Source organism: Centruroides vittatus, unplaced genomic scaffold, assembly GCF_030686945.1.
Source record: "Centruroides vittatus isolate TY-2023 unplaced genomic scaffold, ASM3068694v2 contig_990, whole genome shotgun sequence".
Lineage (NCBI taxonomy): Eukaryota > Metazoa > Arthropoda > Arachnida > Scorpiones > Buthidae > Centruroides > Centruroides vittatus.
Genome location: NW_027122659.1, coordinates 859,577 through 875,371, shown reverse-complemented (window position 1 = coordinate 875,371; position 15,795 = coordinate 859,577). Strand labels below are relative to the sequence as shown.

General features: G+C 30.8%; 1 protein-coding gene across 2 annotated transcripts in view; it reads right to left on the bottom strand.

Annotated features, from left to right (window-relative positions):
- Positions 1–11,299, bottom strand: part of LOC136986085 (CTTNBP2 N-terminal-like protein) — a 50,547-nt gene extending 39,248 nt beyond the window's left edge. For both annotated transcript variants that reach the window (XM_067283547.1, XM_067283546.1), the window contains exon 1: positions 11,167–11,299. The gene's annotated coding sequence lies outside the window, so the exon portion shown is untranslated. The remainder of the gene's footprint in view (positions 1–11,166) is intronic.
- Positions 11,300–15,795: the final 4,496 nt, after the last annotated feature.

The window sequence follows — 15,795 nt, the reverse complement described above, 5'->3', positions numbered from 1 at the left end:
CATAGCATCATAATTAAATGTTAAATATAATGTTGTAATGGGTAATAAGTACACACTACATAACAGCAACTTGTAAGTTTATTGTGTTTAATTGTAACTTGGATTTGCACCATTAACACTTCAAATCAAAAACAAAACTAACTTTCTGCAGAGCTAGAGCCCAGGATTATCATTCTAACCTCAAATTTATGATAAAGCTAAAATGGGTTAATAATAAATCAAATAAATAAAAATTAACAATAAAAAATCAATTTTACACAAAGATTGCAATACTCCTTCAATACAATTTTCGCTTCCTTTTCCTTTCCTCGTTTTTGTTTTTTGTGAATCTTTGTATAAATGAAATATCATAATTAAATTATATCTCTGTAAGAACTTTCTATATCTGTCATTGGAATGAACATTTCCACATCCACAGTGAAGTAGAGGAGTCTTGTCATTCTTTGTCAAGGTATCAGAGTTAGGTCACAATCAATCATTATTGATTATCTAAGCTAAAACATTTTTTAAACAAAGATTGGCTTTAATTGTTCATTGGAGCTGAGGGATGTATGTAAATAATATACAATTCCATTCACAAGAAGTGAATGGTTCCATTGTCACTTACCTTTTGCATTCACTTGACATGTAAAAACGACATCCCATCACATTTACATTTTCATAATGTAACACTAGGTAAAATATAAGTCAAATTTTGCAACTTGCATCATATATACATATGTACTCATCCAACAATGAGTTCAACAGAATTGACATATGATTATGACAACATAAGAGCAATTCTCATAACAGAATCTATGAAAACCTGGCTTAAGCAATTATGCAGATCTGTTTTCACAATCTTCATTTGTGAAAAGGTTCTTTCACAAGTAGCAGTGTAAAGTGGAATAACTTTCTAGCATTGAGCTATTTTGCATGTTTAGAAATAAAGTTTTGCAAGTCACATTACAGCAGAAATATTTCATCAATTGCACATTTTTTCTTATGATTATCAGTGACAAACTGTTTGAGGTCATTCTGCTCTCTGAATTTCGTCAACATACAATCCAATTCTGTAATATATCTGATAAATTGCATTGTTCTCATAATCGACATGCTTAGGAGAAGGAAGCTTAGAGGAATCAAAAATTTCAAACTGCTTAATAATCTCAGAATCAGATTTGTTGAATCTAGAGGCAATATTATCAATGAGGTTATTCATGTAATCTCTCACTAATGCAATTTCTGATTTTGATATATTTGTATATTTACTAATTGGAATGTCTTTTCTCTCATAAATTTGGATAAATTCATCAGTGCTCAGGATATCTGTATGTCTTTCAGCCATTGCAGTTGTTTTGTTGACCGCATACACTCGTTCATCATTGAAAGATCTCAGTTTGGATAACCTGTTGATTACAGGTCATCACATATTGTGATGACCTGTAATCAACAGGTTCCAATATTTATGGCAATATTTATGATTATGTTAATTTAGATGTATCTAAATTAGCATAGAGTTACAATTAAAAAAATACTTGTTAATTCAATTAAAATGAGTTTACCAAATGAAACAAATTTAATATTTATGCATATATCAGACAAAATATTTTAAAATGAAAGTGTTATCAATTATATTCTTAATAATCTATACTATTAATATGTTGGTTATTCCAGCAAGGTATATTATATTAAATTAAAAATATAAAATTATAAAGAAAGGTTCCAGTTTAGGAACAATTCGTAATTATATATATAGAAAATGACAATAATGAGGAATGTGTATAAATGTTAAATTTCACCTTAAAGATAAAATGTATGTTGTGCGTAATCTCCTGATGACAGTATCAAAAATCCAGGTTTTTGAACAAGCCAGTATATTTTATTTTAAAAATTCATCTGAAGTCCCACTTCAGATGAATTTTTAAAATGGGAAATAACAGTTGCCACATTTTCAAGACTATGATGTCATCTCAATGTAAATTGTTATCACATGCAGCATGTAGACCATAGAACAATAGAGTAGAATCCACTTTTGACGTGGGAAATGATTGTCCCAAAGAATCTTCCCATATTTCCAGTCTCTTGTACCAAACTGTACAATCATTTCAACTATAATATCTGGAATAATTACTTATGTTCCTAAAGATAAAAAAAAAAGGAGAAAACTGTGGATACATCATAAAAATTAATTGTATTTTAAATAAAGTTTTTGCTTATTTTTAAATATTATTTTTCCCCAAAATAATTCTTAAAATTAGACAGTTTGGAAGGTATGTGATAATTTTAAACAATGAGTGATAGAGCAAGGCAATGCAATCACCACTTCTGTGCCAGAGAACAGGGGAACCTGACAATGAATCTTACTGACTACAATGTCTTTCCACTAGTTATGAGTATATTTAAACTCATAAGACCGACTTAGCACACATGGTGCATGTACTGTTGTACTGTACAGTATATAGCAATTAGCTGTTGCCAGTACAAAGCATAATATGCTGTAGGAATAGTATGCATAATATGGAATAGTGTTATGAACAGTGCAGAGTAAGAGGAGGCAAGTCATAACTATTAAAATATAGTAAACATCCATATCTTTTTTTGACAATAATCACTTATGAATAGAAGAAAATATTAATACAATGGATTATTAAATGTATTAACACTGCCACTGTAGTAAATCTGCTAAATTAATCAATGCACCTTTAACAATGGATGAAATTAATGAATCGACAGGAAGTTGAAGGATACATTAAATACATTTACTTAGTATAATAGTATTTTATATTTCCTCTTATTGTAATGTTTAATAGATTATTAAGCCCATTATAATATAAATGACAGTTAACAATTTAAAGATATTAAAAATGATTATTTTAATATAATTAATTGATTTCTATCTTTAGTAATAAAACATTTTCATATTTTAATAATATAATAACACATTTTAAAAGTTTTAAAATAATATGAACAAAAGATAAATATTTAAGTATTTAATCTAGATGTAATGGATCATTGACTTTGTATTCACAATGTAAGCAAATGTGAATGCAAACAAACAAATTTACACTAAAACATCTTACTTTTCATTGGAAATATTTACAACTACACAATACTATTCTGAAAATCAACATAACAAGGAAATAAAACTTTCCTGGTTGTGTTTTAGATACTTATATTTTGACAACTGTCAATGGATATTTCAGGAAGTTGATTCTGTTATTAGAATATAACTTTTACTTTCTTTTAACTAACTTTTACTTAGAATGTAACTACTTTCTGTTAAACACTGGAAAAAAAAAACCAGTAAATAATAGAAAATAAAATCCTGTATTGTGTTATATTGTATTGAAAATAATTTTATCTAACAAGACTAGTTAGATAAAATTATTTACAATACAATACAGAATTGTTTCTATTATTTACTGTTTTTTCCTGTTTAACAAATACTGTATATTGAATGTAGGAATGTATAATAAAAGATCAGTAAATTTATAATACAACAGGAATTTAATAAATAGTTTCTATACACCATTCCATACTATTGATGGTGTTATTTCATACTTTATAAAATATGATCATTCAAATCCAGAAAATTCCTTTTTTTTTTCCCAGCTAAATTCTTGCAATTTCTCAGATGTTTGACACTGAAATGATATTCATATAAGTATAAAACTCAAAAAGATCTCAATTTTTTTTTTAAATTTTATTATTAAGAATGTAATATTGGATTGGGCAATAAGTCAATGCATTTTCTTTGGTGAAAATAAAAATTTTATTTAATAATATATTGACTGTTTTTATCAAGAACCTTTTACCATCTTTTGGGCAGCTTCATAATTCTTCGTTCAGAAAACTTCTGGTTTATTTTGTTTTGGTGAGGAACTGATTCAAGTTTTGTTTGACTTTATCAGAAACAAAGCACTGTTCATTTAAAAAACTTTGAATGAGAGAAACAAGTGATAATTGGAAAGGACATGGTCAGCTGACTATGGAAAATGAGGTATGACATACCAGCCAAGCTCCAACAATTTTTGCCAAGTTTGCAATAATATGTGGTTGCATGTTATTGTGATGGATGATGACACCCTTGTGATTCACCAATTCTGGATGCTTCTCCTGAATCAATGTATTTAATTTGTCCAGCTGGCCACAGCATACATTGGAACTGTTGTGCATTTCAGAAACAGCTCACAAAACAAAACACCCTTCCAATCTCACCAAATCAAGAGCATGACTTTGGATGAGGCCCTACTTTTGAAATGGTTTGCAGTGATTCACTGATTTCCCCATAATCTTTTGCACTTGATTTCAACAAAAATGATCATTTTTCATTCCCCATCACATTTGCTTCAGAAACGGGTCACTTCCCTCACATTTTTTGAATGAAATTTGAGTGATGTGATTGGCTTCACCAAGTTTATGTGAAACCCAAACATCAAGCTTGCTGATGTAACAAAGTTGACACAGATGATTTTTCACATTCAATTTCAATATTTGAAGAATATCTGCAATCTTCCTCAGTGTATGGTGTGGATTACTGTTGACTAATTCTTTTACTTGATCACAACTGGCCAATCTGATTGTAGTGCATCTAGAATAGAAAAATCTCCAGAACAAAATCTTACAAACCACTTTTGGCACACATGCTTTCACATTATCCTTATTGTACACAGATATTATTTTGCAGATTTGCACAGTGTTTTTGCCTTTTTATTTTTTTAAGTAAAAAAAGCATAATGTGTTGAAAATGCGCATTTTGTTCACTCGTCTTTTGAATACTTATAAGCATACAAAATAAAACTAATCAAAGATTTATTTTTCACAAGTGTTGGTGTAATGTCACTTGTCAAACAATCACATTTTCAAAATTAAAACTATTAATAATTGCTTTTCAAAGCTGTCTATCTATCAGCAAACACCACACAGATGTATTGACCCACCCAACACTTCAAATACATTTAAAAATAAGTTAATAATTTTATAAATAAAAATAAGTAAGTACTTAAACTTTTTTAAAAACCAGGACACAAAAACAAGATACAAAACTTTATTAATATTAAAACACAAAGACATGGTCATTACTCGAAATAAAAGTGGTGATTGTTAGCAATGACCTTGACCATATTTTTGTAAATTGTTGAAATCTTCGGGCAATACCACTTGGCTGGTTTCGGTGCCAAAACTCACAAATCCTGTTTTAGACAGCATGCACTGTATTGAAAGAACGCACTGGCAGAAAATGTGCCAACAATTGGAAGAGGTGAAAATCTGATGAAACAAGGTTGGGACTGTATGCTGAGTAAGGCAAAACTTTGATTCCCTTCAGTTCCTCTAACTTTTCTTGGATCACTCTGAAATGGTGTGCCAGAGCATTATCATGCTATAGCAGTGTATGCTTTTGATTAAGCAATGCTGGATAGTGAGTGTGCAGGATTTCAAACACTTTTTCCAGTTGCTCAGTATAGAGGTTGCCATTAGGAACCAGTTTCCAATGTACTAGATTGTCCAAATTCCATCAATAGTCATCTAGACTAGACCAAGGCTTGTCTATGAAGCTAGTGTTCACAGAATTGAAACAACAGAATCATTCAGCAGCAGTTGTCTTGTTCATCAAGCCTGGACCTTCAATTTTGCAAATTTTCTCTGCTGCTACCCTTGTACTGAACCCTTGTCTCCAATAATGATGGAATGGCCTTGATTGAAAAATGACTGATGAAAAATTTATCATTGTGGAAAACAAAATTCACCAAAAGGAATGAACTCAACAGTTCTATAAAATGATAGTATGTGCTTTGATAATGATGATGCAAATACCATCTCATTTGCAATCACAGCAATTTTGCCAGTGCAAGAGATCTTTTTCACAAAAGTGTTGTCAGTGTCTGGGAACTTTTAAGCATTCTTATCAGGATGATTCAAAAGTCTTTAAAAAAAAACTGCTACCAATTGTCCACAACAGGAACAAATCAATACACAATTTAGCTTTTTTACTAATGGATATAAAATCCCCAATAGTATTACCCAATGAAAACAATATTGTCTCTTTGTTGTCTCATTTTTTTTTTTTTTCCTACAATTGCCTTAGTCATTACTATCCAAAATCCCTCAATCTACAATAATTGTAGACTGAAAGATTTTGTTTTCTTTATCTTAAAGGTTAAAATATATCAAAAAAGAGCAAGCAAATGATTCAAAGGATTCTAAAACCATTTTTAGATATGTTAGAATCTATTTATTGTTATTATTAATCATAAAATGTTATCAGATTTTACACACCCCAAAACATACATTAAAATATAAATATAAAATTTCACTTATTGTAAACAGAATTTAGTCATCACTATCTTCAGGTAAATATATTTTTAAGGTGTTTTTATGCTATCAGCATTAATATGTGACTGATAACATGCAATCATTACCAGTCTTAATCAGTCTTTTAATGTTAATCATTTAAATTGTTATTTGCTTGCCATATAGTAGTTTAAATATATGATATTTCTGATTTAATTATACACTAGCTATTGTTGAAAATTGTACTTCATAAAATAGTAAGCAAACAATACTAGATGAATTACTATTAATTAATTAATAATAATAATTAAACAAAAACATTCAAGCTATAGATTTTTAAAAATTGTTTTAATGTATCTTTTTAAAGTCAGTCAATAAAACCAGAATTTTCATTAACTATAATCTTATATTTATTTCACTTAATATTATCAGTTGTTACTTATTATCAGTATAGATAACTCTAAGAGACTACAATACTTGGATTCTATTATATTTCAAATAATTTTGATAATTAATTGATAGAGTTTATTTACACACAGCATAATCTTAAATATGATATTAATGTCATAAAATAAATTAAAAAGTTACCATTTAAAATCTATATAAAATGTAGTCCATTAATTAACTTTGAACCCTGTCAATGAATTTTCTCTTATTTTAAATAGGAAAAAGTCCAAGTTCTTTGTTCCATATAGTGAAACCCTTTAAATCAAAATACTATAAATTTATTTCTGTTTTCAACTAATAGGATAAATTGAGCCATCAGCATGTTAAATTTGGCATGCTTCACAGTATGCCAAATTTAACATGCTGATGGCTCAATTTTCATTGTTTAATCTTCTTATTCCACATTTCATAATCAGCTGTTTTAAACAATAGAATCCAAATACTAAAATTGCTTCACACTCTTAATTTCAGATATTTATTCCTTCAATACCATCAGCAATTATATGTTAAGTTTTAAAATTTTTTCTTCTCTCTATTCGTATTTTCTTGCTTAAAACTTCGATGACATCAATTACATGAATAGGAAACTAACAATGTTTGTCTATTTATTGTTTGAAATGACCAAATATTCTGTTGATATTATTTACTTGCAGCTGTCTTGACCATTCAAATTTTTAGATGTAGATCTATTAAATCTTAAATAAAATAAGACATACTTTATAGGAATTCCTGATGTATTCAATTTCTCATATGAAATGTGCTTTTATTTTCATTTATTATTCCTGTGCATTAAAACATTACTTTAACTGAATTATTATTATACTAATTAGGTTGTTGTTGATCATTGTAATTCCAGATACTTTCATAAATTCTTCTTGGAATGTATTATCTACTTGCTTTAAATTTTAAAAAGTATTATCACTAATATTTTGTATTAATATTTTCTAGAAGTCAACATAGCATATATAGTAAATATATGATTTTCCAATATGTCAGTAATTTGTTCCAGGAGAGGCGACGTAATTCGAATTTACTTGTCACTAGGCTAAACCACAAATTACCATTCCCAGTTTTGTGTTTTATTTATAAATGCATTTTTAATAATATATGGTTAATAAGAATCTATTTTAAGCTTACAAACAAATAAATTTTAGTTTTTAATATAGTACAGAAAAAAAGTAATCTAAATTTATGAATACATGTACGTACAGTACATACTTGTAAATGTACATGTTTACAATTTGGCAATGTTTACAGTACACTACGGACTCTATTTGTGAATATGGTTTGCTCTAAGACATAAAATAAAATGATTTTGTAAGGTTAAATAACAAATACAGTTATTAAAATTATTTTGTGATAGTAGAAAATAAAACTAATTTATGTTAAATTTACCAATAAAGACCGCTAAATAAGAACACAGTCACAGATGTTTTCATATTTCGTTCTCTAGGATTTATGATTAACATTTACTTTAAATGTGTATTTTAATATGATTTTATATACTTTTATTCTTATTTATTGAATAGTAACATAATTTTATGTGCTTTTAACACTTTTCTAGTGATATTATGACTTCAATATTTATGGCGGACAGACGTAAGGTTGAATAAAATGACTTAAACTTGATCTTTATTTTTCCATGTATTTTTTTGACAAACGACGTATAATCAAGAACAACTTAACTCGAAACGACATAACCCAAGGTATACCTGTAGTAAAACTACATGTTCTTCTGGTGATCTAAATTCAATTTCTAATTAATTTATCATCAATCTATCGAGGCCTTCAGGGTCAATCGAATATTCTTCTGTAATTCAAATTTGTGTTACGAGTTTGGACAAAGAGGGATTACACACCGGTAAAAGGTTAAGGGGTAGTTATTATAATTCAAATTTATCTGCTATTGTGCTTTTCACAAACAGATGTATGACTTTCTTTTAAGATTTCATTCTTTCTAAACTCTTGGTAATAAGATATTGGCTATTGTAATATCCTCATACTTTTATAAGAATATTCTATGCAGTCCACAATTTTACCATTTTTCCTACTTTTTTTCTGTAATTCTAGTGTTGTAATTTTAGTAGCTATATATAATTTCATTGCTTTTTCAGAACTCTTCTCTATTTTAATATATTATTATGTAAGAATTTCTTACTTATTTGTATTAATTCTAAGTTAACATAATGTTTATTCTCTTTATTTCATAGTTTCTTCAATATTTTCTATGCATTAATGCACATTCAAATCCCAGTTTGCTTCCAACAGTTGCCCAAACCCTTTCCTAATATCTTTTGTCATTTTCATATTTTACTGATATTCCTTTTTCCACTTTTTTCAACATATATTTCCATTTTCTAGTTTTAAGTTAAAACATCTTTGGTAAATTTTTTCTTTTTCTCTATTTTAATATACTTTCACTTGTAATCACTTTGATGGTTTCCATTTTTCTTTAATAATCAATATTACATATATAATTCCATTTATATTTTTCAAATATTTGTAAATATTTTTTATTTTTTCAATATAATTCTCATCTGATTATTTATCCATTCTACAGTTTATTAAATATTGAAATAATGCATTTACTGTTCTTATCCTATGGCAAATCTCTCTTACATTTCAGAAGGTCATGTTTTACTACAACTTAACATATTGTCTTTTACTCTAATCTACAAATATGGATTTTAAATCTTCAAGAAATACTAATCTGATAAACACTGCTTTTCCATAAAATCGATTTCAATTAAATTGCACAATATAATTCTTTTATCATTACTGTATATAATTAATACCAGATTACAGATGATATTTTACTTTCTTGAGAGCTCAGATCATCTAATAAAAGAATTTTTTTCCTTCTAGAAATTCTAGATAAATATTAATTTTTTTCATAAGAAGTTCCAGAATTCTCTTATTTATCTTATTTCAATCTCCTTCATCTTATTTAAATCATTAATAAGAGCTTAAAATCCTATAATAACTATTTCTTCCAAATATAATGCCACATCTACCATTGTTATTTTTTCATTTACGAAGTTCCATTCCATAACATTCTTCCTTAATTTTTTTTTTATAATCAAAATTTTTATTCACATCAATTGATTATTTTTCTATACCATTCATAGAAATATATAATCATCATGCAGCCTCTTTTTCTTTGCTTTTTGTTACCACAAACAATCATTTCTATGTCATATTTAATTAATTTCCTCAGTAGAATACTTAATATAATCAATAAACTAGATATTAGGCTACATACCAACATTCTTTTTCTATTTCCCCAATCAAAACATAAGCAATTACACTCGGGATAAACTCTCGTAAACTATCTTTGTACGGACACAAATTTGGCTCCGAACGAGGCGGTCGGGACTCCGTTAGAGCCGTAGCCCGGGTCCGCGGGAGTAAAAAAAGTCAGAGAGACCGATGATCCATTCCGGGCAACGCTGCCCCCGAATCAGCCCATCCGGAACTCCGGAGACCCTCAAAAACCGGGTCTGTTCCTTCGACACCTTTACTCCCAAGGGTACGGTCCACGGCTCCGACAAAAGTCCCGCCCACCTCGTCCGGAACCTCATCCTCACCCTAACACGGCAACTCCGTTGCGGCAGATTAGAGTACGTATCTCAATCTAGCCACTTCTACACCCGAATCTCACATCTTTAATTATTTTTTTAATTAGTTAATCTCTAATTTTTAAATATAACAACTCAATTTTTTAATAATAAATTCTAAATCACACATCCTAATCAACCTAAATTTAAAAAAATAATGCGGTAAATATTTACAGTTTAATCCTTCATAATTAATTAATAGATACGTATTTTAAAAAAAAAGCATTATTTATGTAAAAATTTTATTTACACCGTGTCATTCCTCGACCGATTTCATTTATCAACGAAAGACATTTAATACATTTCGAGATCGAACGTTAAATAATAATAATTTTTTCGACATTACTTTTTCATAATTAATTCATATTTACGTACAAAACTAAGAATCGACGGAGAAAACACTCCCACGAATCACAGACGAGCTTATATTGTTGTTAATCGAAGGGAGAAAACAATTAAAGTATAGAAATACAGTGTCAGACTACAATAGCCTTATCGTAATACACGGCGGCCGTGTACGGAGGAGTTGTTCATCCCACATAACGAATCTGGCATCGACACCGAAGGTTGCACGTACTGTACAATATTTAAACAGAAAATATATCCGTTAGACTCGTTCAATCGAAATATTATAACGAATATTCGACTACAACCGATTGAATCCGGAATCGATCGTCAAACCAAACTCCCAGCGAAATAAAAAAGGGAAAGAAAGAAAAAAAAAAGGAGTTACCGAAATACTCTAAACCAAAGACACAAAGAAAGACGAGAGAAATTAAATATGCGTAAGGACGAAATAGGCGGTTAACGTCTTATTAAAGTTAATTACCTCGTGAGCAAAAAAAATGTCAGTTTGATTTCAACCGACGTTCACATCTATCGACTTCATCTTCTCCATTGGATGCTGAGTCCGTCACACCATCCGCCATTCATCTACTCTATATAGTAACTTGCAATTTCAAAATGTGATTATCATTAATTTTTTTTTTTCTGTCGTACTTGTCCTAGATGTGGTCAATTTATTTGTATTTTAAATAAAAGTCTATTATTTATTTCGGTCGTGTATAATTATTTTTTAAATAATATTAATTAAATATTATTTAAATCAAAAATATTATTATTATTAAATTTCGTGTTTTTTATCGCAGTACTTTTTAACCTCGGAGGAGTTTCGAACGAACCGTATCGTTGTATTATATTAATTGGAATTTTTTATGACCGTTTAAAGCTCTTTTTCCCTCGCGGGCACGCGGAGGGCTCCTTTTTTAGCCGACCCCTTACGGGTCGGGTGGGGCCGCCAGGGATCCCGACGGGTGACCGGGGAGGAGGTCCGACGTATCCGAAATCCCTCCGAAAATTCTCCGGGTCTTTTCCATCCGTCAGGATCGATTTCGGGTCCCCCGGAGCGGTAGACTGCCTACTAACCGCTCGGCCACCCGGTTCCGTGTAAATCTTTATGACCGATGTCTATTTTTATATTATGACGTACAGTATTAAGAACTTTGGCGCGCATCAACGTTTTCAAAGATAAGTGTGCTTATATATGGCACGCGGCTCAAAAAGGTTCGCCATTCCTGGCCTAGCCGAATTACACGATGGGTATGACCAATGCCCTCTTGGTGCCCGCGAAGCGGAAAAAACGAGTTTACCTATATTAAATTAAAATAATTATTATATGCTTGCTTTGTAAAATATCAAATATAAACAAACATATAAAACTCTGTGGTATCTGTTCGAATATTAAGAATTAGATTTATTTTGTTCGGCAACCCGTTATCTCAGAATAATAAAAGAATCTGACTTGGGAAGAACTAGATCCAAACAAAAACATCTGAAATGTAAACAAATATGTCAATTTGGATGACGGTCAAATTTTTTTTAAAAATTTTTCTTTGTTAAAGATAAACTTGGCGATTTCAAGCGGTATCTGCATCAGGCTAACGTTTCTTACATTTCGCTTCGAAGGGCCGAACTTTGACTGTCATCCAAATTGTCGTAATTTTTTACTTGGCCCGATTTTTTTTTACATGTCGCACGATTTTGTTTTAATTGTGTTATTACATCGAGACATTCGATCGGCTCTCGGCCACGCCAACTCAACGCTTTCGATACGCCGCAGTGAGTCGTGAGACGATTCTAGCAGGACTTAAGTATGTAGGCTAGTGAAATATATAATAAAAAATTTTATTTTAAAAATGTATATTTACATATAGTTTTATAATAAAATTTTTATTATTATTCTTTCGAAGCTCTTTGTATCGATTCTGTTCGCACTGCTATCCAGCCCCACTCGTAAACGTTGGTAATATTTTTCAAATCACATTTATCTAGAAAAAAATTTATTTAATGCATCTGTTAGAGTGATAAAAAGACGTTCTGTCGTTAGGCCCACTAAAGCTCGAAACTTGATATCAGTTTTATCTTCTGTAATAGTAGTAGTACCATCTGATGGCTTTCTTTGCTTTCTTAATGCTGTTGTACAATGGATAAATATTACCACCTTTTTCTATAGCACTTTGTCGTAACATTATATATTGCGAGTCAGTTACCTTCGTGGAGGTAATTCAAGTCAGAGTTTCTTCGGGAGAATATATATTGTGTTATACCCATGGTCGGTTATATGCTTTTTTTCAATCTCGTCGCTGGTTTTGGAGATTGCATATTACTTTTTACTACGTCAGCTGCGTTTCTTGTTCCAGGTAATCTTAATTTGACCTCAGCAGCATAAGTAATATCATTTAAGTCTCGATCAGCAATGATTTCTTGAACTTTTTTCATTTTTGCTCTCGATTCAATTTTTGAAAAATCCTTTTTAGGATGTCCCATTATTTGTTTTTGTGGTGTTGCACGGCTTGCATTAGTTTGTGACAAATCGACAGTTTCGATAATTATCTGATCCTCGAGCAATAAATTATTTTTTGTCGAAAAATGTTTGATATTTCGATAGTGTAAAAATCTCTTCGGTTTGCGATTATTTTATATAAAATCTTATCATTGACTATTTTTTTTTTTTTTAACTCTTTTCGCCCTGTGGGCACTAAGAGGGCCTCTTTTAGTAGGCCCATTATGGGTTCGGCCAGGCCCACAATGGTGCGACCGGGTGGTGAGGGACGGGGCCCGACATATCCGAACGGACTACCCCCCGAAAAATTCCTGGGGATTATTCGACCCGTTCGGATTCGATCCCGGGTCCCCCAGAGCGGTAGGCTGCCACCTTTACCGCTCGGCCATCCGGCCGTCATCATTGACTATTATGAATAAAATATACGTATTAAAATACATACCTTGGAAATTACTATTCACCTTAACAAAACCATGGCTCGTATTTTATAAATTATTGATAGCAATTGACTCGCTGGAATGTTGTTTCTCAAATCATAAATGTGTAAGAGTCATTTTCAGTTATGCAATTTTTGACTTGTTTTCCTAGTTCTTTACTATGACCCACTGTGCGCCGTTAGTAAAATAATGATAAACAGTTAATTCTTTTTACCTCTATGTCCTTACCGTTTTACTTTTTTGTTTCTATATTGTCTACTCGAACCTTTTTTTATTAATAGGACTTATTATATCGGTGTAGTTTCTGATTAGTAAAGAGAGGAAGTCTTAGTAAAAAGGTAAAACTTGGCCGAGACTTCCTTTCTTTGCTAATCAGAGACTACACCGGTACAATAAGTCCTATTAATAGTTGTAAAAAGTTTTAATTGGCATAAATTTGAGCCTTTGTTATTCTGGGTAGCATTCGAATGAAAATAATTCGTTTCCATGCAATTTTATCTTACATACAAGCGTAAAACTAAGCAATAAAAGTTAAGAAGCTCTACGGGAAACGCCCGTAAACTATCGACCCGGATGTTTGGCCGTTACCTCACCGGTAACGAGAGAGACTTAAGTTTAAAATTTTAGCTTTTTAGAACAGGTATTTTCTCTCTAGTAGCGTCTGCAATGCTGAATGGAGAAAAAAAATACAGGTTTTTTTTTTACCGATTTTTGCACTTTTTGATTGCTTATATTTCTGCAACCCCTTCGTAGAAAAACCTGAAATTTTGCAACTACCTAAGAAAACAAATATCGTTCGAACGAGATATTCCGACTTACTACAGACGTTTGGCAGGATAGAGAAGTAGACCCTCGAAAAACGGCAAATCTGATTCCTGTATATATATATCAATAGTTGTCAGTGATCTTTTACTTGGCGGGGAGTCACTGCCGTGAAAAAATCGCTCGATCTATACGGAAAGAAATACATCTGTGACTCGTCTACCAGGAACCCGTTATCCTCCCGTTCCCAATAATCTATATAGATTTACGAATTTTAACTAAATGCCGCATTTATTCGCATATAAGAAAAGGTTTTTATTCATTTTTCACTGCTTCAAAAACCTTGGTCGTTCTGTACGCGAAACCGAAGGATTCTTTTCGTTTTTGCGAAATTCTGTATTCGCATTTTTTACCGGATTCTCACCTTCTGGTGTTTAAAAACAAAAGTATTTTATCTGGGTCGTTTGAATCATTCTTATGTATTGTCAGGAGTAAAGATGAATAGCAATAAGAAAAGCCAAGCTTTTGAATTGAATTCCAAAATTACACGGGAGCCCGATATAAGTTTTAATTCATTCCCAATTGAAAATAGATGACTAATTGGAAATCAGAATTCGGAGAAACTCGTAAGTGTAGTCGACGAAGAGTGAATTCCACTGTTAATAATAGGAAAAAAGGTTCCCAATTGTCCAGCTTTAAGTGAACAAATTATGTCGATTGTACAAGATTTTTCCCTTAAAGTTTAAAATGCCAGTAATTTTTGCGAGACAATGTGTGCATTTACCTGCATTTGATATTTTATTTGTGATTAAGCGAAATAAAATTAGAATTGTATTAAGGATTTCCTTTGTTGTTGGAATTTTAATACTTTTAATTTCATTAACTTTTTTCATTGAGAAATAAATTAGCAACGAGTTGCTCAATTTCTCGACTACATTAAAAAGCTTGGTGGCGCTATCTGTTATCATATTTTATTAAAATGTTTCTTATATTTTTAACTATTATAACATGGCAGAAAGGTTCATTTTGGGGTACAGACGAGTTTTATAAAAATAAATTGTAAATGCTAATAACGAGTAAAATCGTCACTAACTCTGACCCTACCGGAGATTCACACGACCCCCATTATCTTTCCACCCCCTCGACCTTTAACCGCCAAAATTTAATATCATCGATTACTTTAATAATCAAACCACCCTGCAAAATTTCAGAAATTTTGTTCACCCGCTTTGAAGCTTAAGCACCTTTTGTCGAACATTTCTGAAATTTGTGAATTACTTTAAGACATTCTGATAGCATTACCTGGCGTGCAAAGGGCCACAATCATTACAAATTCCACTTTGGATTTTCAAAAATACAGATAACATTACTTTAGAATAAACGAATGATTCGACATTTCTATAATTTTATTTATTAG